This window comes from Desmodus rotundus, chromosome 6, assembly GCF_022682495.2.
Source record: "Desmodus rotundus isolate HL8 chromosome 6, HLdesRot8A.1, whole genome shotgun sequence".
Lineage (NCBI taxonomy): Eukaryota > Metazoa > Chordata > Mammalia > Chiroptera > Phyllostomidae > Desmodus > Desmodus rotundus.
The window spans coordinates 23,864,947-23,888,698 of NC_071392.1; the positions used below are offsets into that span (position 1 = coordinate 23,864,947).

At 37.1% G+C, this 23,752-nt stretch overlaps 1 protein-coding gene across 1 annotated transcript in view; it reads left to right on the top strand.

The window, feature by feature from the left end:
- THSD7A (thrombospondin type 1 domain containing 7A) overlaps positions 1-23,752 on the top strand; it is a 351,382-nt gene that overhangs the window by 211,080 nt on the left and 116,550 nt on the right. The window lies entirely within an intron of this gene.

Genomic DNA, 23,752 nt, shown 5'->3' on the forward strand with positions numbered 1-23,752 from the left:
TGTGTTAAAATCTCGTCTTCTCTCATCATAATTGGTTCCATTTACAAACACAAAAATAGCTGCTGCTTCTTTTTGTAGCTCATGCCCTTCCTTCCTTCCTTTCTTCCTTCCTTCCTTCTTCCTTCCCCCTTCCTTCCTTCCCCCTTCCTTCCCTCCTCTTTCTTTCTTTTCTTTCTTTCTTTCTTTCTTTCTTTCTTTCTTTCTTTCTTTCTTTCTTTCTTTCTTTCTTTCTTTCTTTCTTTCTTTCTTTCTAGTGCTGACAGTAGAGAAGTTCTTTGAATAACCACAGGATATTTTTTAATTTGAAAACAAGTAATAGAGAATAAAAATTAAATCATCATTAGGCCAATAAGGTATTAAATTGTCAATTTTTAAAATAGCAAGAAAAGGTAACATTTTTCTAAGTGATATATATTTTTTAATTTCCATAGAAAATGAGAAGGGTTGTAAGCATTGGTTAACTTGTCTTGAGCAGCCTTTATTTTCGCCTCTGATATTACATCTTAGTGGTGTAATTTAATTTCCAGATTCTGGATCCACCAGGCCTATCTTACTCTAGACTTCCTGAGTCAACCTTCTGGGCTCTCGGGTGGTCCCCTCTAGGAATGTCATTGAGCCACTAGGATGGTGATTTTCCACAAGGTTCTTTCCTGAACCACAGGAATGACCTTGGACTTCTACAGCTGACTTTTGTTCGGTAAACTCTCCTGTCTTGTTAGTGGTGACGTAAGATTTTTATATTCTCTCCAAGAGTGCTGCTACTGTTTTCAGGAGATCCCCTTACTCTTCAGCCATCATGGAGTCACACTTAGGAAACAGAGAACATCCCCAGACATAGTTTAAAACCCTGGCTCATATCATCCTTAAGGTCCCTTCTTACTACTCTCGAATTCCATGACTCTACACAGCAGAGCAGCTGGGGCACCAAACCCTATGCACCCCTGATTTCATGGTCTGTGCTCTTTACAGCACACTCGGGAACATTCTGGCGCCCCCTCCAGGGCACTGGAATATCTGGTAACCATCACAATTCCTTCCATCCTAGTTTCCCTACAGCTTGCAGAGTCGTTGCCTCCTGTGAGGCAGTTGCTCGCTGTTCGGGAGAGAAAGCTACTCTCTGGGGTAAGAGAATGACAGACATTCTTAGTACCGAGACATTAGCCATTGGACTTTGAAACGTACAGTGTGCTCTTTGTCCAGGGTCCAAGGTAGTCATGCAGGACAGCACCAGGTAAAATCCAAACTGGCACCTGTGGACGGCAGGTAAAGACAGTGATAATTGCTCCAGGGAATTTACAGTGAATTCTGTGTATTTAGCTTTTTTTCTTTGTAAATAAATTAGCTGTGATGTATCCTCTCTTTAGCTTTTACCCAGTTCTATCCTATAGGGCAAGAACAGAAGGAGATTGACATCTAGGAAAAAACAGAGCAAAAAAAAATGTATTCCGCTGCAGTTGTACACCCACTTCAAACCCCGATTTGGATTAGACGGCGCTCTGTGTTACCTTCTGCGTTGCCGTCATTAGTAACTCCCTTACTGATACTACTTCTGAATTTTTTCCCCTCCATTCAAATAATATTTTTAATCCTCCTTCAGACCTAGGGAGGAACTGGGATCCTACATTTGGTAAAAGGTATATTTGGGTAAGCTAAAATAAAAATTAAAAATGCTAAGATGAAAAGTTCATTACATGTGAAATTTCTGCCCAAATATTGTCAGATGAAACATCAGATCTCATTTACTGCAGTGATATTCCTGAGTGTTTGTGCAAACTGAGTATATTTTACATATTCTGGAGGAACTGGTTATTTTAAAAACATGACTGGTTAATTCTAATTTCGTTAGCTAAAATATTTTGTAACACAAATATTCACCTCCTAAATGGACTTGTGGAACATGAGAGAACAAGGAGAGAGTGAGTTAGCTATACCTGGTTATGTTGAAAAGTAACGTGCGTTACAACCTAAAAGGCAAATTGATAACTCACAGTATACACAAGCTGATTTCACTTTGTCTATTTCACAGACAGCACAATTTATAAAGGGTAAGGTGCATGGTATTGGTATTCAATTTTTATCATTGTCCTTTATCAGTACATCTCTCTCATCATTAAATTTTACTTCCTGACATGAATTAGTTGCAGTGCAGCTCAATATTTTAAGTGGCTCAGCTACAGACATGTATAAACCCAAGAAAAATCCCTATTATTACATATCCTAGAGGCTGTTCAAATGTATATACAATTGAACCGTAATTGAGCTGATGGAATCAGAGCAAAAGCTGGAGAGCTGTGAACACTACTCAGTATTATTACCATGTGGTCGGCCACCTAGTAAGTGTTTAGCAGCTGCACCAAATGTTGTTTTGTAATTAAATCGAACCCAGGGAATTAAAGTCGATTAGTTGTACAGTCTCTACCTCTAAGCCTGGCTGCGGCTATAGATTTTGTTTTAGAATTAAGTTAAAGCTCAACTAGGGAAATGGAGAATTCGAGCCCATGAATATAACAAATAATAAAAAGACTTTTTTCCTCCCACATCCCTCACAAATTTGTAACCTTGTTAATGACCTCAAAACATTTTTTCCTGAAATATTCTTTTTCAAGGCTTCCAGAGATCATTAGGATTTGCTGGTGTTTTTTAATTAATTACTAATTTATTTATTTATTTATTGTCTTCATTTTCCAACCGTTGTCTAAAGAGCAGGAAGGGGGTAGGATTGTGAGAGCACCCAGGAAGAGTACTGTGTAAATTCTCTGACAGGGAAGTATAACAGAAACGTAGGAAAGAGAACTCAGAAACATTTTATATGCACTAGAAAAAATATTACTCATAATTTAAAGATGGTCAAGAGAGCAATTTTGGAGCTTGAGCACACATACAGGAACCACTCCCACGGTCCAATGCTGGCGTTGGGGGGGCGGGGGTGGGTGTTGGATCTAGAGGATGCTGGATCAATGAGAAAACCCAAATCTTCCCTACTTCAATTTTTTTGCGAAATTTGCACTTGTTTTATTTAAAGGTGTAAATTTGGTGAGGCAAGAGTGTGTTGTTTCCCAAACTGGTTGGTTAGAGAACAAAGCAAGACTATTAGGCTGACAGTGGGGGGGAAATTTATTGATTACTAAAGACCATATACCAAATATTGTTTTTATATTTTCCTCCCCTCGGTTGAAACAAAAACCAAATGATGCCATCCATATTTTATTGTCATGTGCTCTCTTTCAGGTATCAGAGTACTGACACACCTTTCTTTGTGAATTTTAAAACCACAGTTTTGTGATTTCATTTTGGGTTCTGCTTTGTAAAGCAGTGAACCTCAGCAGTTTCAAAATGCTTGCAACTTCTTACCTTTCTTATTTTTCTTCACATCAGTAAAAGTTAACATAATCATGGACATTGACTCATGTTTACAGTTAACACAGATTTTTTATGGAACCAAAAAATTATATTTCTATGGAAATAAATTGACACACAATTCATCATTACACAGCTGCAGTAGTAAGCACAGTGATGGCCTGGCCCTCAGGGTGTTCTGCCTTTCTTAAAGCACCAGGGCTCTGGTTCAACTCCTGCCTCTTCCACTGGGTAAAGCATATCAACATTCAAATAAAGGGCCCTGGCTGCTGTGGCTCAGTGGACTGAGTGCTGGCCTGCAAACCAAAGGGTCACCAGTTGATTCCCAGTCAGGGCACATGCCTGGGTTGTGGGCCAGGTCCTCAGCAAGGGGTACATAAGGGGCAACCACACGTTGATATTTCTCCCCCTCTCTTCCTCCCTCCTTTCCCCTCTCTCTCTAAAAATAAAGAAATAAAATATTTTTAAAAATTCAAATAAAGGGAAAAGCATTATTCTATGGATAACCTCCAATAACTAACTCATTTGTTAAAAGTAACTAACTTACTTTAAATGTCATTAACAACTAATGCTTTCTATACACCTGAACCCTGACTGTAACACACAATTGTGTCATATTACCATGGTTAAAAACTATTGTATTATTAAGAACGTCTGCCAACCAATTCCTCATGCACAGATAGAAGAATTATAATATTAATAATATTAGCTGTTTATAAGTTATATATAAATAGGTATAACATATGGGGTCATATGTATAAGAATTCATTACACGCAAATATTTTTTCAATTTATCCTGAGAGATGCTAGACCTGTTTTTGCAAAGAGTGCCCCAGATACGGCAGAATTAGAATGTCCTTAAAAGTGCGCTGTGCAATCAGATTCCTAAGTCTTACTGACAGACCCACAGTGAGTTACAGTCCACGGAGGCGAGTTCCAGGGAACTGCATTTTTATGCCGTTCCCCAGATGGTTCTGCTGCGCGGCGAAGGTTGTGAATCACTGTGCCAAAATTGCAATAGGGTTTTTTCAGTGGCACCTAACACCCAACTCTGTTACCCAAAGACCTCCAGCAAACCGGCTGGATTTGGGTAATGCTGAAGAAGACTTACGATTAGAACATAATGAGATCAATCCTGAGGCAAGCCTCCTTTTTGAAACATTTCTGCCTATCACCAGAAGTGACAAAAAAAATTTACCATGAAAGATGGGGGGAAGATAACTTCAATATTCACAGTACTGGCTTGTCATGTACTTGTGACTGCTTAGTCTTTCTGAAGCTTCTCCTACCACTTTGCTCCTTCTGGGGTGAGGTAGTAGCCACATGTGACTAGGGAGAAGACAAGGCTTAAATACTGTTTCTTTCCTGAGTCATTCATGTCTTACTTCTTTTTCTCATGTATTCAGTGTTGAGAGGAGTATAAGGGCATGTCAGTTCTGTATGTTGAGTTATATACAGGAATAAACACCGAGGTTTCTCAATAAATTAAAAATGGAACTGACTTAGGACCCAGTTCCATAGCTACTACTTCTGGGTTTATATCCGAAGAAACCCAAAACACTAATTTGAAAGAATATATGCACCCCTGTGTTAATTGAAATGTTTTTTACCAAGATGTGGAAGCCCCCAGGTGCTCATCAATAGACAAATGGATAAAAAAAATGGTGGTACATATTTACAATGGTTTATTACTTACTTGGCCATAAAAAAGAAGGAAATCTTACCATTTGCCACAGTGTGGATGGATCTAGAGCATATTATACTAAGTGAAATAAGTCATCAGAGAAAAACAAATACCACATGATTTCACTTACATGTGGCATCTAAACAACAATGTAAGTAACCAACCAAACAGAGACAGACTCATAGTTGCAGAGAACAGAGTGATGGTTGACAGAGGGCAGTGGGTTTGGGGAGCTGTGTGAAAAAGGTGAAGGGACTGAGAATCACAGAGTGGGACTTACGGAGTGGCCCTGGGGATGTGGGTGCAGCATCGGACATATGGTCCATAGCATTGTGGTAGCTGGGCACAGTTCCAGTTGGGGGCTGGAGGTGTCGGGGGAACACTTTGTAAAGTATGTGATTGGCCACTATGCCATCCACCTGAAACTAACACAAAGTAACATTGAATGTAAACTGTAATCAAAAAACATTGAAAATAAAATAATGCTAACAGTGACAATTTAAAAAATATTAACAGTTTTTACCTCTTGAAACAAGACTCAGCGTGGGAACAGATGGGGCAAGGTACTGACTGCTCTATTTTATTTTAAGCCTTGTAGTAAAAGTTGTATCTGATTTATAAATTGTAGAAACACTAAATTAATTTGTTCACATATATTTGTTAAAGAATCACAGTTTGGAGAGGATAGAGGTGTGTGGGATAAGGATGAAAGACGCAGCAAGCACAAGGAATAGAAAGAGAAATTACAAAGCTTATCATTGAGGCTAATATTTTGACTGATTGAGGATATAAATAAGCTTTCCTACAAGCAAAGGCCAGGTCAAGGATTAGGATACACAAGGTGTATTAAGGATGCGTTCCCAGGAGAAACCAGTGAGAGCAGGGGGAACAAAGAAGCAAGGTAGAAAATGTCGATTCTTAGGTATAGAGCTGAATGAGAGCGCAATTTCGGAAGCAAGATCATTCTCTGGAACTGAAATCTGCTTCTTAACACCAATTACACAGCCATTACACGGAAAAGCTGATCTTTTAAACTGCAAGAATATGCTCTATAACCGAGTTGTTTTTTCGTAATTTAAGCAATAAATCAACTAAGTTTCATTCAATGTGCTACACCATTCAATGTGCTTGGAATATAAGTAGGTTGGATATTATGCTTAAATCTAAGGTCTCTTTACAATTAGGATCATGTATCACTGTTGGTAGGAGTTTGTTTCCTATAATTGGGTTGAGATTCTCTATTCAATTTATTGTAAAGATGAATTTTTTTTTTTAATTTAAGGCACTAGGTTATTCTTCACTGTTGGTTTGTGGTAATCACAATTTTACTTTGGCCTTAAGAAAAACCCTGGCACCCGATGCCCTGATCTGTCTGCTTTGTGAGAGTGTGTGTTTTTGGCTTGTAAAAAAAAATTTCAGGATTGAACCAGTGTTCTTTTGCATAGCAATGCCTTAGCAAAGACTAGAGTTTTGGAAAGAGTTTTCTGTTTAAAAGTAGTGTCGATTTAGCAGAAACCTCAGATAAAAGTTAAGTAACCAGTAATTTACTTACCGCTTAATGAGATAATGATATGAATTTCCCAGGAAGTGTTAGCTACCACTTCAATGGCAAATGTAAGAGAAAACAGCCTTGCACTTTATCATAGGCGGGTCAAATGTCTTAACACAACCTAGGGGAGGGAGCTAGGTTTTGCATAGTTGGGTCAGTAAAAAAGGCTTATATGGGCAGAAAGCATACCGTTCTGTCAAACTAGGCAGGAGTTTAACTAGTAAAACAAACAGATGCATCTCATTGCTTACATCAGCGGGCACCTTGCTGTCTGTTTTTGACTCTGCTTATCTCTTATCTCAGGGAGGACTTTGTCTGCCCTCAACCTTGTTGATTTATGTTCCTCTGGCTCCCTTTCTGCCTCTCAGGCCAGGTGTCATTTAACTATTGCTGGTTCATACACCATCTCCAAACTCACTGGCTGAACCCAAAACCAATTAGAATGTCCCATGATTGTGGGACCTTTCTGTTCAGGTGCCCTCTGGGCTCACTGGTGGAGGCTGGGCTGTGGCTGGAAGTTCCAAGCTGGCCTCCCTGCCGTGTTTTGCCGCTGGTGCTGTCTGCTGAGGAATGTTGGGTCTTCTCCACAAGGCCTCTCACCCTCCAATAAGCTAGATCAGCTTTCTTACAGAGTGGTTTTAGGGAACTGCTTTAACAGGACAAATACAGAAGGTGACAGGCCCCTGAACTGCTACAGTGCCACTCCTGCCGCCTTCCATTGGTCAAAGAAAATCACAGTGACAGCTCAGATGTAATGGGTAGAGAATAGACTGTGCCCTTGATGAGAGACATTACAAAGAATAACGGCAAAGAATTTAATTTACTGCGGTCCACCCTCTGGTCACAGTTGTTTTTCCTCTTCCACGTGCAAAATATAATTCCTCTCCACCCAGGGCCACCAAAGTCCTCACACAGCTATACTATCAGGTTTAAAGTTCACTGCCTCATAATCTGCACCTGGTTCAAATATAGATGCATCTTCTTGGGTACAGAAATTGAGGTGTGGCTATTTTTCTTTTTACATATCTACTTGGAGCCATTACTTTCAAAAGAACTGTTTTTCTCCCAATTTGTCATAAATTCTCTTCTGTGCACTTCTCTTCTGTGCACTTCAAAACAAATAATTTAATGCTACCTTTTAATCATGGAGTTTTGGGAGAGGAAAAGGAAAATAAATCATACAATATAAACTTCTGGAGGGTCTGAGCAGGGGAGTGACCAAAACTGACTTATATTTTTAAAGAATAATTCATATTGCTTTGTTGAGATGAAATATTAAAGGAGTTGAGAAGTGAAGAGGCTACTGCAGGTAATTCAGGGAGGGATGGAAGTGAGGCTTAGGTAAGGGTTACAACTATGGGAAGGGAGGTGCTAGTTTAAAATAATTAAACTCCTTGTCTGGCAGTTACCGTGTATTTTGCTGTGTATAATGCGCTCCCCTGTATAATGTGCTCCCCTGTATAAGGATCACCCGTGTTTTTGGCACAAACTTTCAGGAAAAAAATCTTTTAACTTTTTAATTCAATTTTTTACTATTTCTATTCAGAAACAAGACTAATTGTCATGTTCCAGGGTATTATTTTGCATACAGGTATCATTATTGCTTTCTAGAGTTACACTTGTAATGCATAAGCATAAATAAAAGAATTAAAAACATCTATAGATATGGAATTAGTACTACCCATGTATAGTGAGCATCCTTATTTTTCCCTCAAAAATATGGGCAAAAGGTTCATACTGTACGCAGCAAATTACAGTCATTAATAGAGATACTGGTATCCAGGGATCAGGTTTTCCTCTCTCTGGAATTACGGGTCTCCCACTAAAAATCCTGTCTCCATTGTTATGTTATTTGGCTGTTTAAAACCTCTTCCTGGTTGCTTTTCCCATAAAGTTCAAAGCCATTTGAAAATCACAGAATGTCTCCTCCCCCTGATCTTAGTTTACCCGTTTTACCAATCGCTTTTTCTGTCCTTTATTACACCATTGTACAGTTTGGTTATTTATACATTGCTATTACCCACTCTCCCCTCTCTCCCCTCTCTCCTGCTAGTTACTATGCAGCAGGGGTCATGGCTTATTTTTGCATACCTGTTTCCTAGCACTGTGCTCTATGTAACAGATTATCAGTAAATTTCTGATTCATCACTAAATTCTTGCTTTCCTTTATCCCTAAATATCACATCTTTTCAGAAAATGACTCAATTTCTCCTTAAGTAAACTCCTGTTATTGCTCTCCTGAAAATTCAGACTTTGCCTACCAGATGTCACATAAAGCTTGAGACCAAGTTGCACCCTCTATTATCATCTTAAAATACCTTCAAATTCCTTTACTCTCAAGTTCCAGTATACAGAGCAAAAGAGCATTTGCATAAAGAGAAAAAGAGATAAACCATGTGCATAAAAACCTATAATCTGAAAGATTTCTCTCACAGCATTTTGTCATTAGACTGCTTTTTGTGTTGAGATTCAGTTTTCTGGAACCCAGGCATTGTAGCAGAGAGTACACATGTTCAAATGCCAACCACTTTCTTTGGCAAGTTATTTAGATCATCTATGATTACATTCCGTTGTCTGTGAAAGAAGGATAGTACAATTACCTACACATAATATTGTTGTGGAGTATAAATGAGTCAGTACATGTGTAGTGCCAAGAATTGTGCGCAATGCATAATAAATACCAGTTAAGTATTCACTGAGATCAGTAGTAAAAAAAGTTAACTAATCACAAAGACTATTGTTTTTTTGTTTGTTTGGCTAAGGATAAGAATTTTACTAGTTACCTATACCGATCAAATGATTTATAGTCTATCTCATTTATTTTATTAAATAGCACCCTCATAAATATGCTATAATAAGACCTTCATAAATTTGCATATTTTAAGAGAATTTGTATATGGCTTTAAAGAAATGGGCGCCTGCTTCTTATTCTATTAGCTATTGCAAAATAAGTATATAACAGTAAAATTTCATAATGGAAATATTTTAACCTGTTGTAAGAGTGAAACAGATCTCTGAATGACATTTCGTTTTTCACTTGACACATGTTATTGATTCAAATTATTGATCAGTAATGTCCTCTGAAAATAATGAGGATTATTTGAGTTTCACCAAATCTATGCAAATTAATTATTATAACATATTGCTGTTAGTTTTAAAATAGATCACAAGTGTGCCTTTTTCTATTTGTATCACCAAACTATTGCACTTAGTGTGCCTATCAGGAAATTGCAGTTTTCTTAGGAAGATAAGTCATTGACTATGGCCAGAAATTGGACTTAAGTTGATTTATATAAGATCAGGAAATATTGATGCAGAATGGCAATTAAATATAATGAGAAAAGAAATCTGTAGTAATCTTTGAACTTCAAGATTGCTCGTACTAAGCGCTGCATTAAGTGGGAGCTGGGGAAAATATATCTTCCCAGAAATCTCACTAGTAATCCACATTAGCAAATAATAAAGGAGATGCACTTTAGCTATGATTCTCAAGCTGAGATTTCTTGTATCTTACGGGTACCTATTGTTGAAACAAGGCATGTAGTATAAAAAGCCACAAGATTAATGCAGTGCATTTTCTCTGCTTTCAGTTTGGCCAGTAGGCTACAGGGAGGTAGAAAATTTAAGTAAACTAGATGGTACAAATTTTAAATATTTGCTCTTATACCTTAAAAATATAAATCTTTGATCAAAATAGATCACTAAATTGATTGAAATTTTAAAAGATATATATTAATTACAGGTTTCTTGCTTCCTCAACATTTATTCATTCTCTTCTCTCATTAACTGTGCCTCTGATTTTTCTTTGAGAAATTCATCCATCCCCTAAATCTATTCACAAGGCTTGCTGGGATTGATCCTATTTCCCCACCAGGGCTGTAACCCATGTACTTGGCCATTGTGATTGTTTGAAGGATGAGCATATGACCCAATTTGAGCTAGCAGGAGGGAATACACCCAAGAACTATTTCAGAAATAACAAAAGGAGTTGCTGGAGCTCTCCAGAGTCACTGCAGAAAGTTGCAAATATAAAAGGCAGGAGGAGAGATGGAGTTGTTGTTGGTGTCATTTGAGCCATTGGAACTGTCTTCATCTGAAGCCACTTTTAATCATTACCTGAAGCCATTATTTCAACCAATAAAAAAGTCTCTTTATTATTTTTACCCCAAAGAGGTCTGATACAGGAAGACACTAGAAAGTTCCTGCTGTGCATGAGTGACCTGACCTGCTATTTTTCAGATGAATACTAAATTCACCTACGATCAGTCAGTCACTCCCTTTCATTTGTAAAAGAATGTATGACAACATTTGCAAAATCCCTACATTATATAAAAGAAGAGCCTAATGTGGCCTTTCCAAAAGAAGTTTAACTACTATAAAAGGTTTCTCAGTAGAAAAAAAATGCCCGTGACAATCTGGTTGAAAGAAGAGGGACTGGTTTTGGCTCTGCAGAGCATTCGGTATTCGGTTACGAAAAAATCATTGTTCTTACCAAAGCAGAGGTAGGCCAGCAGAAACAGTGGAGTGTCTAAAGCGCCTCAAGGTATCTTTTTAATTTTTTGTCACTGTTGTTCTAAGATTTTTTTTCCTTCTTATTATCTTCTACCTTTTAAAAATTAGAACATCCCGTTGCTGGAAATCATTATTGACATGATGATAGAAATGATATAATGTCACAAAATATCTGCCTGATATTTTTCATTATGATTCCAAAGTGTCAATTTTGATCCAAAGCTATATTAGGAGTTTTAAATAAGAAATTTATGCAGGGAGCATCCTCTGGGCTTTTCTAAGATACAACCCAGCAGATGGCTGCATTCCATGGGAGAGCTAGAACCCTCTAGAGAAGTTCTGATCTCATTAACAAAGTTTAGAATTGGTTTGAACATTGGATAAATTTCTAAGACTACTTAGACTCATTCCACATTTGTTGTGCCTGCTCTGATTCAGCCACTGTGGCTTGTGCTGGTGATATTCATATTAATAGTGACAGTTTCTGCCCAACAAGCACTCACCATCTAGTGGGCTTTGGGAAAACGTGCAATCAAATTATTTGAACATGGTGCAATAAGTTCTAAACTAGAGATATGTTCAGAGAGCTAAGGAGCAGAGTGGGTAGAGTTTATTCTCTTTCTGGAGGTCACTGAAGGTTTTGAAAAGAGATGATTTATGTGTTACTCAAAGAATAAATAAACATTCTTGAGAAGGTCAGTATATCTTAGGCTAAGATCTTAGCTATGCAGAAGCACAGGGGTGTGAAAGGACTTGAGGTGTTTGCAGAGCTGCAGATATCTGGGCATGTCACTGCAGAATTTGTGTTTGGAAAGTCGGAGGACATGAGTCTTTTTGGATGGTACTAGATCTTTAAAAAAAAAAAAAGGCCAAGTTCAAGAGACTCTCCCATTCTGTTGGAATTAAAAATGTTCTGCGAGGGAAGTGCTATAATCAGATCATTTGGAAATAGAACTCCAACCACATCAGGGAGGTTGAGACAGTGCTCTTGTTCTTTTTTAAAACTAAGCCAAGAAGTATGGCTCTAACACAAAATTTGATCTAGGAATAATCCTGAGGTTTTTATTGTGGTGAAATTTGGTTTTAATCAGTGATGTTGCTGCTGTCTTGTTAACCTGTCACATGGTAAATTTAGAAAGTGGGGACGTATATTCATATGTTCTAGAATCTAGGTTTTATGTGAAAGACCTTTTATGGGTTGTCATGATGCTAAAAAATAGAAGGAACGTTCCAGGTTGTATAATATAGCAAATACAGAAAGGACTTACATTGAAGACTTTGTTATTTATTTTAAAGAGTCCCTGATACTGTAGTTCAAAGAATATCTTTCATAATTATTGGTGAAATATATATCCAAGCTTCATCTACATGAAGAGTATTAAAGACCAATATATCACAACAGTATTGGTGAAAGCTGTAATTTTTAAATAGCATATTTTCTGTGCAGTAATAATTGAAAAAATAATAGTGTAGTTGTCTTAATTCTGTTATTTACAAATAGTAGGTCATTTAAGCTGCATGTCCATGGCATTGATTCATCACATAATTAACAATGATTAAAATGTTAATTGCTCTTCTGTTTCTAATTTCAAAATTTATTTTCTTATAAAGTTTCAATTTGATGTGAAGGATATGATATTTATGTATTTTATGGTATTTTAGTACATTCATTTACAATGTAGTTTCTTAGCAGGATGGCTTTACATTAAATGACTGTAATGGTGTGTAGGCGAACTGGACTCAGGCATGGTCTGTTGATTGCAGTTGGAAAATAAACCAAAGCTGCATGTGAGTCATAGAACCCTTTACCTTCATTCACATTAATATTCCCTTGTTCTAACTCGATAAGAGCCTTTTAAAATCAGTTTACTGGTAGCTTAAAGTGTAGCTTTGGTCAATAGAAAGGTTAATGATATCAATGTGATAAGCATGACAATGTGTTTGAAGAATATGGCTTTCATGTCCAGAAAAACAGAAGTGTTTATTTCAGGCTAAAATAAAGAAAGGCAAGGCTAGTTGCTGCTGTTTCTTTTAAAATAATCCAATAATCATTTAGTCAAAGTCCGGAAAAAGAACACTTTCTTTCCTTTTAACTCTTACAAAGTTGTATTTAATGTGGATTTGGGGATGTGCATTAGCCATACATCCTGAATTAAGTATATCTTGGTTTCTTTCCACCTTCACCTTTCTTACAGAAGAGATGATCAGTAATTCTTTTGAAGTAGAGTGACCTCAATTATTCTAGTTCAGCTGCCTACTTTTGTAAGATGAGAAGTACAAGGATGGGCAAAAGTAGATTTAGAGTTGTGAGTATGCACATCATTAATATTTATTAATTCTTGTATTATTTATTTGTATTATTTCCATAAAAAAACTGTAAACCTACTTTGCCAACCGCTGTACGGAGTTCAAGGGGATTCAGCACACTCTGAAGAGCTCAGGCCGCAATGAGCTGTGTTTCTTGCTGGCCTGGCATATATAACATATAAAGATATATGTCACATGCCAATCACCTCTCAACTTTCTTTAAATATTCATCTGTTTTATAAAGTTCTCATACCCCCCCAAATTATTTATCTGAAGTGAATTATTTTGACTTAACCTCCTCCATCTGAACGTCCGAGAAGATCCAAGCCTGCCATACTAGGAATAGACTGCATAGCACGAATGCAGGAACCCCACCCAACTCTCAGAGGTTGTGCAGCACAACCGTCAATCATCCAGAATGTAAGGCGCAAGGTGCCCCCAGGAGCTCACCACTGCCCTGGCTATCAGCCCTTCCCTGGGCTCGATTCCGAGCACCACCACAGAACCAAGACTCACTTCATGTAAGAAGAAATATAAGCAGTTCCCAAACATATGAGAACACCGCCACAAAAAATGCAAATTAATGAGAGAGTATCTATTTCCCCCATCTATAAAGTCAATAAAAAGAGAATTCAGTGATAGAAAATAGAAACTCTTACATGAGGAAGAAGAATTGTAGTTATGTTACTTAGACTGTTCTTTAACAATATATGTTTATAAACCTCAAATATGTTAATCTGCACTACTTCTAATAATCTGTTCTAAGAAATAATACCCAAAATGTAGGTTCTTATAGAAAAAAACAGTTGTCAACAGCATGTACTAAAGGAGCAAGAATGAATTAGCCAATAAAGGCCTAAATGGGCTACAAGAAACAGTAGAGAACAATAAAAATATCCTTGTGTGGGTAAAAATGTATTTGTTCTAATAATTAATATGTAGTAGGACTACGCATACAACTTGGTCTATTGATTTCTCTGTTATTCCTATCTATCCTATTCTTTCCCCAAAACTAGATCACTGGATAAATGAGAAAAATCCTTAAAAGCAATATTTAACAGTATGTAAGTCTCATCTATAAAAAAAGAATGTGTGAGAAAGAAAACTTACAAAAATTCTCCATTTCTGTGATTCTGTTCCTGTTCTAGTTGTTTGCTTAGTTTGTTTTTGTCTTTGTTTTTTTTTAGGTTCAGTTGTTGATAGTTGTGAGTTTGTTGTCATTTTACTGTTCATAGTTTTGATCATCTTCTTTTTCTTCGACAAGTCCCTTTAACATTTCATATAGTAAGGGTTTGGTGATGAAGAACTCCTTTAACTTGACCTTATCTGGGAAGCACTTTATCTGACCTTCCGTTCTACATGATAGCTTTGCTGGACAGAGTAATCTTGGATGTAGGTCCTTGCCTTTCACGACTTGAATACTTCTTTCCAGCCCCTTCTTGCCTGTAAGGTTTCTTTTGAGAAATCAGGTGATAGTCTTAGGGGAAGTCCTTTGTAGGTAACTGTCTCCTTTTCTCTTGCTGCTTTTAAGATGCTCACTGATTAGTCATTGTTCAAGTTGCAAATTCACTTTTTTTGGTAATTGTTGGATGGGATTTGGGGAATCATAAATGAATTCAGGAAAAACTGACATCTTTTACCATGTATAATCTCTTCATCCAGAGCTTGGTGTATCCCTTTACTATTTATAAAGGTTTCTTTTATTTTTCATAATGGAGACTTGAAAATTTTGTTATGTAGAACAAAAGAAACTCTGAAAGATAAGGAGTGATATGATTGTTACCATTCCCTGCTTTTTATAGTGCCTGTGTTTCCCATTTAACAACCATTTTGTAAAAGCAAAAGTGAAAAGACTGAAGCCATATTTTTAGAGATCAAAGAAGGAAAGCCAAAATTTTAGTTGTGACTCTGTGACTGAGTATTTTTTATGGAATTCATTGAACTTTCTGAATCTTTCATTCATCAAAGTGCAAAATCAGCACGTAGCTGAAAAATATGTGTTAGTTCTTTTTCAGGTCCTAAGAAATTGTCTTTTATATTAATTTGTGTTGCTACTAATGAAACACCATTTTCCTGTAACTGTTCTTTGTAGTTTGGGTATTGAAAGAGTTGATCTGAGTGTATCGACCATAATCCTTTTATTTCCTTGGCATTCAAATTCTATGAAAATATGTAAAGTGCCTTAATAGACCTAGTGCTGATTACCCTGGGAATGTTTAAGGGACAGTGGACAGTGAATAGCACGTGAGACAGTGAATGTGTAACAAAAGAAAAGTATTGTATGCACATGTTGATATTTTGTTTAAATGTGTGCTATGTGTTGATAGTTTTTGTTTTTTAAGTACTTCCATGTTATGGTGGAAACCAAACAAACATTACCACAGTGAATTTCTTACTCTAAGCAAAGTGAAAGCAGTGGGCTGATAGGTATTTTTAAAAAATCCTATATTATTTTTTCCACAGCCTTGATGTAATCTCGTTCTTATATATGATGTTTTAGCACTAAACTGATCATTATTTCATCTTTTATTTACAATAATTTATTTATAATGATTCAAGATGCTCTAATAAGAAAAAATTTATTTTTTTCATTGTCAACAGCAGGTTTTACATCAGATGGTCTGATATGGTAGCAACCAAAAATAGAAACCATCAAACAAGAAAAGCAAAGCTCAATGATAAATGACAAAAATACTTAAAAACAGTATTTAACAGTAAGTGTTTAGCTTCATTTATATAGATGAAAGTGTGTGAAAGAAAACTTGTATAAATCAATAAGATGAAATATTACCTAAAGAACATTTTAAATAATATTGATTTCTACTAGTTCTTATTTAGGCTGAGTGACCTATTTCAGCTGGGCATTTGCCTGGTGGTCTGTGGGTGAACATGCACTTTTGAAAGAAAGTGGAGAAAGCAGGCTCTGACTCTTCAGTTTCTAACCAGAAATTCTGTCCTAGGAATGACAGAGGCTATGAATGTTACTATGAATTCCCTCTGGCGAATAGCTCCACCCACTGATCACTCTCCTTCAATTGACATCTCTCCCTGCCCCTGACAGAATCGTGGAAGACTTGACTAGTATAAGACCTAAAGAGCTTAAAAACTCCAAAGTTTTAGGACTGCTATCAGAAATCTATCTCAACCCTGTAACTAAAAGGGTTTAAGAAATCCTTTTAGAAAATAATGATCAAGTATATTTTTTACATAGGAAAATATGTTTCTCTAGACAATTGCCTATATATCAAATTGCTTCATGTAATAGTGCCTGTATTGAAGGCGCTATCACAAAAGGCATGTTCAGGTTGTTGTAGTCACATTTATGCATTACATTGTACATTTATCTCCTTTATGAAAATTGTAGGAAGAAGTGTACTTATGTTCGTAAATCAAGAACAGTTTCACCTCACCTGGAAATTTTCCATTCTTAGGATGAATCTGTAATTAATTCTCCTATGTGTTCACTGGTAAAAAGCTTGAATTAGATAAAGGGGACCCTGCATGGGATTTCACACATGCAAATCTTTGTGTTAACCTCATTTCTCTAATGTCTCTACTTCTAAAACAAAAATTTCTCATCTTTTTAAAATTACTGTTAGCTAACTCTTATGTGTTGCAAACTATATTAAAACATTTTTGGACCTTTTTTTCCCTTAAAAAGCAAAAAGGGAAAAGGACTCATGGACACCGACAACAGTGTGGTGTTTGCTGGGTGGAAGGGAGTATAAGAGGACTAAATGGTAATGGAAAAAAAATACAATAAAGATTAAAATAAAAATAAACTTTGGGAGGAACAAGATGACATAGGAATTAATTAATGTATTAAATTCCCATTTCCAGACATCTGCCTTACAAATTCTAAAGTAAACCAGTCAGAAGATAGTGACTGCCCGTACCCGCCACGTGGCATCCCCCTTTTCCTCCAACCCTGCAACCGGTCATTTGAAGGAAAAGTCATACAATGAAAGCATAGTGCAGTGTAAACTCCTTTTAAGTCTATGGCCCCATCTCAGGGCCTTAACCTTAAAATCTCAGGGTCTCTAGAAAGTTCTTTCTCAGAGATCACACTTGGCCAGTGAACAAATACATCTGTAAAAATTAGTGACTGCATATAAAATTCTTTGAAAATATAGGCCGTGTGAATGTAGTTGGCATATTTAACTCTTTAAGGGTCTAAAAAAATGGAAAGTGACCTAGATGATATTTTGTAATTAGAACAGAAAGTAGTACTATTAATGAGACAGTTCAGGTTGCAGACAGTTTTTTTACACCTGACTTTTTGTGTGGGGTGTGTGTGTGTCTGTGAATGTGTTCAGATGTACAAAATCTCTGACTGTGTAGCATGTTAATTATTATCACGGTGTTTCTTAGATCAGGTTGATTGATGAAGTCTTGAAAATTCTCTAAGCAGATACAGAGATTTTAAATGGCTACACTGTGGAGAGCAGTATTTGAGGGTTGGTTTGTTTTAATAGCGCAGCCAGCTTTCCAATTTTCAATAAGTCCCATCAGTGTATTTGTTAACTGGGGTCTGAATATTGATTCTACCTGTTTCCGTGCTAAGATCGATTCTCCCTCCTCACCTCTGAGACGGTTTGCCTGTCGTCAAACTTATTTTTTCTCTTATGCAAAGATGACATTTGATTGGATTATTCAACAGAAGAAGGATTCCGTGTTGAGCACAATCAATATGCCCGTGTTCACTAATTTTGTGGTCCCCCAGTGACTGCCTTCAGCAATGAGTGCTGGCATGGTTCAGGTGCTGGTCTGGCTATACCACAACTTGAAGATTTTTTTACAATAATAACCTCTTTTATCAACATAAAATAATATTCACCAAGTCTACTCCAAAAAATATTACATAAATATGTTTCCAGTCAACAAATACTTCAAACAATTGTTATTTTCATATGCAAAGGTATATCCACGGTTCTTAGTCTAAAGGATTTTGTATCCCAGTGTCATATACAGAAAATATGCATAAAAGATCATTGACGATAAAATCACATGTTTAATTTTGAATGAGTCCTACAATCACAAATGATAGAAGCCCTATCTACCACTTATTTTAGCAACCATTATGTATTAGGTTCTTTGTACTGCATTCACCTATTATATCTAGCATATCAGATTTTTGTAAGAGCCCTCCAAAAGAGTTAGTATTAGCTCCATTTCACAGAGAAGGAACTAGTAACTTACTCAAGATCGTGCATCTGGAAAAGAGTTTAAAATTCATCTCCTTTGACTCTAATGTCTGCAGTCTCTCAAAGCACCGTGCTGTATCCCCACAGATGTTAGCAATTTTTAGAAGTTAGGGATTGCTCCCAGCTCCAGTGGGGAGGAAGATCTGACAGAGGTGGTGCAGATTAACTCAGCATTTTACGGTGTGAAGGATTCCATCAAGCTAAGAGAGGGAAGAAGGGGTTCTAGGTTGGGGAAGAAAGACACAAGTTGATGAATAAAGACAAGAAGAAGACACACACACATCCTGGAGGACCGAACATACTGATATGTACAGAGCAGAAGTTTCATCTGAAAGTAGTTTGGAGATAATTTGAAGGGTCAGTTAATAACATAAGATTATATCCCAATAGAAGGGTTTGTATGCCACCTAATGGCTTGGAATTTATTATCGAATATACCAGATTCACCTGGAGGCTTTATCAAATGCTGTATTAAAACTACTGTATTAACCTGGAAGGGCTGCAGGATAGAAGGAATGGATGAGCATCTGGAAGCAGAGAGAAGAATGAGGAGACATTTAAACTAGTCCAAAGATAATGGGGCTGAGTTTCACAATGTGATTCACATGATGGAGCTAAAAGAGTAAAGGTGAGTGACATTTTTAGGACTAATCTGATCTTTGCAATTGAATAAATTTGAGGGAAAGTTGAGTCAAACTTGTCTTCAAGTTTTGGGTCTAAGTAAATAAAAAAACAACATGATGGTAAAGAGGTTTATCTCAGCCAACAGGAGTAAATGCCTTTGTGAAGAGGGTTGTTTAGATAAATTAGTTTTTATATGAGATATTGACAGCATAAGCAAGTTGAAAGCAGCCAGCAAATGATGAATATGAAATAGAACATTGAAAGAGACACCAGGAAAAAAGTTTGTCTTGTCAAGTGTATAAAGATAAATAAAACCAGCAGATTAGATCACATCTCTAAGTAAAGAAAGTTTGTATAAAGTCAAATATAATTCTTGTCTGAGTTACTACTATATGCAAAATAAGCACTAGAAAGTTTTAAAGTCATTAATAGGTTTCTGTTTTATAGAATAGTGAATGGGGACTCAAGCTTACTAACATCATAGCTAGCAACATTTCCACTATAGGACTAACTATACCTCTAAGAATATTAGAAAAGGTGGGAAATTATATTTATACAAGTGTTTGAAAGCACTGGAGAGGTAATAGGGCAGTAAAGAATTACAGGTCAAAGATATGAGGGAAAAATAATGAAAATATAAGTGGTATTTGGATGGTTTTAGCTCTGTGGATTTTTTAAATTAAATTTTATTTTTATTTTTGATTTTAGAGAGAAGGGAAGGGAGGCAGAAAGAGAGGGAGAGAAGCATCAATATTAGAGAGAAACATCGATTGACTGCCTTCCTGTCCTGACAAGGGATTTGAACTAGCGACCTTTTGGTTTGCAGGACAACACCCAACCAACTGAGCCACACCAGCCAGGATAGCTCTATGGATATTTGCAGCTACAGAAGGGGTAGCTACAAGCCTGAAAAGATTAGCTAAACTTTTAATAGCTTCTTAATATTATGAAGACAAAAATGAGAAGTCAAGGCCCACCAAAGAATGTCTTAGTAACACATCAGTCTTTGGTGTGGGACCTCAAACAGTTCCACCAAGATAAATCAAAAGAATAAATAAAAAATAGACCAACACAAAAAGAGTCTGCCCAGCTTCAAATCACTTCAATCATGATAATTGGATTAAGTTGTCCAGGACTGCAGTAAATATTTTGTGACATTTTAATAGACCACTATCAATAATAGATAGAACAATTGAACAAAAATCAGTAAGGGTAACAAAGATTTGAAAAGCATGATTAACAAATACCAACTAAGAATACTACATCCAACAATCACAGAGTACTGTTCTCAGTAAATATGAAATGCTTAAATATTATGGAACATAAAGCAAGTCTCCACAGATGTAAAAGACTTCAAGTCCTCCAGAATGTTTTCTAACCATAGTACTATTAAGCTAGAAATCAATATAAAAAATATAAATTCTTCACATGTGTAGAAACTAAGAAGTAATTTTTCAGCTAACACATCGATCAGCGAAAATATCAACATGGAAAGTAGAATATATATATATATTTTAAATTTTTATTGTTATTCAATTACAGTTGTATGCCTTTTCTCACCATCCCTCCACCCCACCCCAGCTGAACCCACCTCCCTCCGCCACCTCCATCCTCCCCCTTGGTTTTGTCCATGTGTCCTTTATAGTAGGAAAGTATAATATATTTTAAACTAATTCTAATGTAAATATTACATATCAAAACTTGAGATGCAGCTACAACCACATATGGAAAGAAATACATAGCTTTAAAGGCTATATTAAAAATAAAGAACCATTAAAAAAGTCAATAAGTGAAGTATTCCTCCCATGCACTTAAAAAATAGTATAAAAATATAAACTCAAAATAATAAGAAAGAAAAAAGTTTTAAAGAGCAAAAAATTTCTGAAAAAGAAAAGAAAGTATACAATGAATATGATAAACTCAAATTAGTTTTAAAGGCCCAAAGCATTTATAAATTCATTACAGAGACAAATGAAGAAAAATAATAACACATATTACCAGTTTCAGGGTGAAGAGGGGACATCATTAGAGATCCTGGAGACATAAAAAAATAGTGAAAGGATATAATTAACAACTTCATACCAATACACTTTAATTTTTTTTAAGATGTACTCATTTTATGTTTTATTACTTTATTTTGATTTAATCTTTTTAAGTATATTTTATTGATTATGTAATTACAATTGTACCAATATTTTTCCCCTGTTTCCCTCCACCCAGCACCCTCCTTCCCTCCAGCAATTACCCCGCCCTTAGTTCATGTCCATGGGTTGTGCATGTAAATTCTTTGGCTCCTCCCTTTCCTCTACTCTTCTTAACATCCCCCTGTCTATTTTGTTCCTACCAATTATGCTTCTGGATCTGTACACCATTTCCTCCCATTCTCCACCTTCCTCCTCCCAGCTGATAACCCTCCAAATGATTCCCATACCATCATTCTGTTCCTCTTTTGATTGTTTGCTCAGTTTGGGGGTTTTTTTGCTCATTTGTTTTTCATTTTTAGATTCAGTTGATAGTTGTTTGTTGTCTCTTTAATGTTCAGAGGTTTGCTCTTCTCTTTCTTAAATAGGTCCCTTTAACATTTCATATAATAAGAGTTTGATGATGATGAATTTCTTTAGCTTTACCTTGTCTGTGAAACACTTTATCTGCCCTTCCATTCTACATGATAGCTTTGCTGGATAGAGTAATCTTGGATGTAGGTCCTTGCCTTTCACAACTTTGAATACTTCTTTCCAGACCCTCCTTGCCTTCAAGGTTTCTTTTGAGAAGTCATCTGACAGTCTTATGGGAACTCCTTTGTAGGTAACTCTCTGCTATTCTCTTGCAGCATGTAAGATTCTCTTTATCTTTAACCCTTGGCATTTTAATTATGATGTGTGTTGGTGTGGCCCTCTTTGGGTCCAACTTGATTAGGACTCTCTGTGCTTGCTGGACTTGCATGTCCATTTCCTTCACCAAATTAGGGAAGTTTTCTTCATTATTCTTTCAAGTAGATATCCAATTTCTCGCTCTTTCTCTTCTCCTTCTGGCACTCCTATGATGTGAATGTTGGACCTCTTAGAGTTGTCCCAGAGGCTGCTTATCCTACCCTCGTTTTTTTGGATTCTTTTTTCTTCTTCTTGTTCTGTAGGTTGTTTTTTGTTTCTTTATGGTCCAAATCATTGATTTGATCTTCAGCTTCATCCACTCTACTCTTATTTCCCTGTAAATTGTTCTTTATTTCAATTAGTGAATTCTTCATTTCTGGATCTTCTTTATGCTGCTGAGGTCCTCAGTAATTTCCCTGAGCATCCTTATAACCAGTGTTTTGAACTCTGTATCTGATAGATTGCTTATCTGCATTTTGTTTAGCCCTTTTTCTGGAGTTTTGATCTGTTCTTTCATTTGGGCCATGTTTCTCTGTCTCCTCATTTTAGCAGCCTCCTTGTGTTTGTTTCTATGTACTAGGTAGAGCTGCTTTGACTCCATGTCTTGGTAGTGTGCCCTAATGTAGTGGGTGTCCTATAGGGTTCAGTGGCACAGCCTCCCCTAGCCCCCAAGTTGGGTATTTAAGGTATGCCCTTTAAATGGGCTGAATATACTCTCCTCTTGTAGTTGAGCCTTGGTTGCTGTTGGCAGGTCAATGGGAGGGATCTACCCAGGCCAGTCAACTGCAAATATTGGCTGTGACCTCTTACCACCAATCTCCACTGTCCATGGAGGATCAGCTGTGCAGGGGCAGGTGGCAGTACCCTAAAGTGGTCTGTAGCTGTCCACTGAGTGGGCTAGCCCTGGAGTGTCCTGGGTGGTGCAGGCCAAGGTCAGCCCCCACTGTGTTTTGCCTGGGGTTGTCCTTCCTGAGCTATAAAGCAATCTGAGAAGGCTGATACTTCTGCCTGGCTTGGAGATTCCCAGGGGAGGCCAAACTGTGAAACTAATCTGGCTGCTGCTAGTGCCTGGCCTGGAGCTCACTGAGACCAGCTGTTGCTTGTTCAATAGGATTAAGGAAGATGTATAGCATAAGTTGACCATTTATTTCCATAAGCAGCTTGGGTGGGCTCATAAGTTGGGTTGGGCAGAGTCGTTGGGGATTTCCAAAGTGGGTCAAACATTGTTAGCCAGGTTGATGGTCTCAAATATGGTACCAGTCTGCCAGCTCCACAGCATTACAGGGGGAGGGCTTAGAAAAGGGAAAATGACCTCTGGTCTCCCCAATGCAGCTTCTCCCAGTATGTCACTGGTGCCCTTCAAGTTGCCACCCTAGCACTGGAGCTCAGAGGGAATGTCTGAGCAGGTGAGTCTGTGTGTGGGGTCTTTAAGAGGAACTCTTTGGGTCTCCAGAAGTTTCTTCCACTGACTCAGTCCCTGCTGGTTTTTGCAGCCAGAAGTTATGGGGACTTATCTTCCTAATACTGGAACCCTGGGGAACCTGGTGTAGGGCTGGGACTCCTCACTCCTGAGATATCCCTCCCAAATTTTTTTCCACCACACATGGGTGAGACCAGCCTCTTCTGTGTCTGCACACCTTCTACC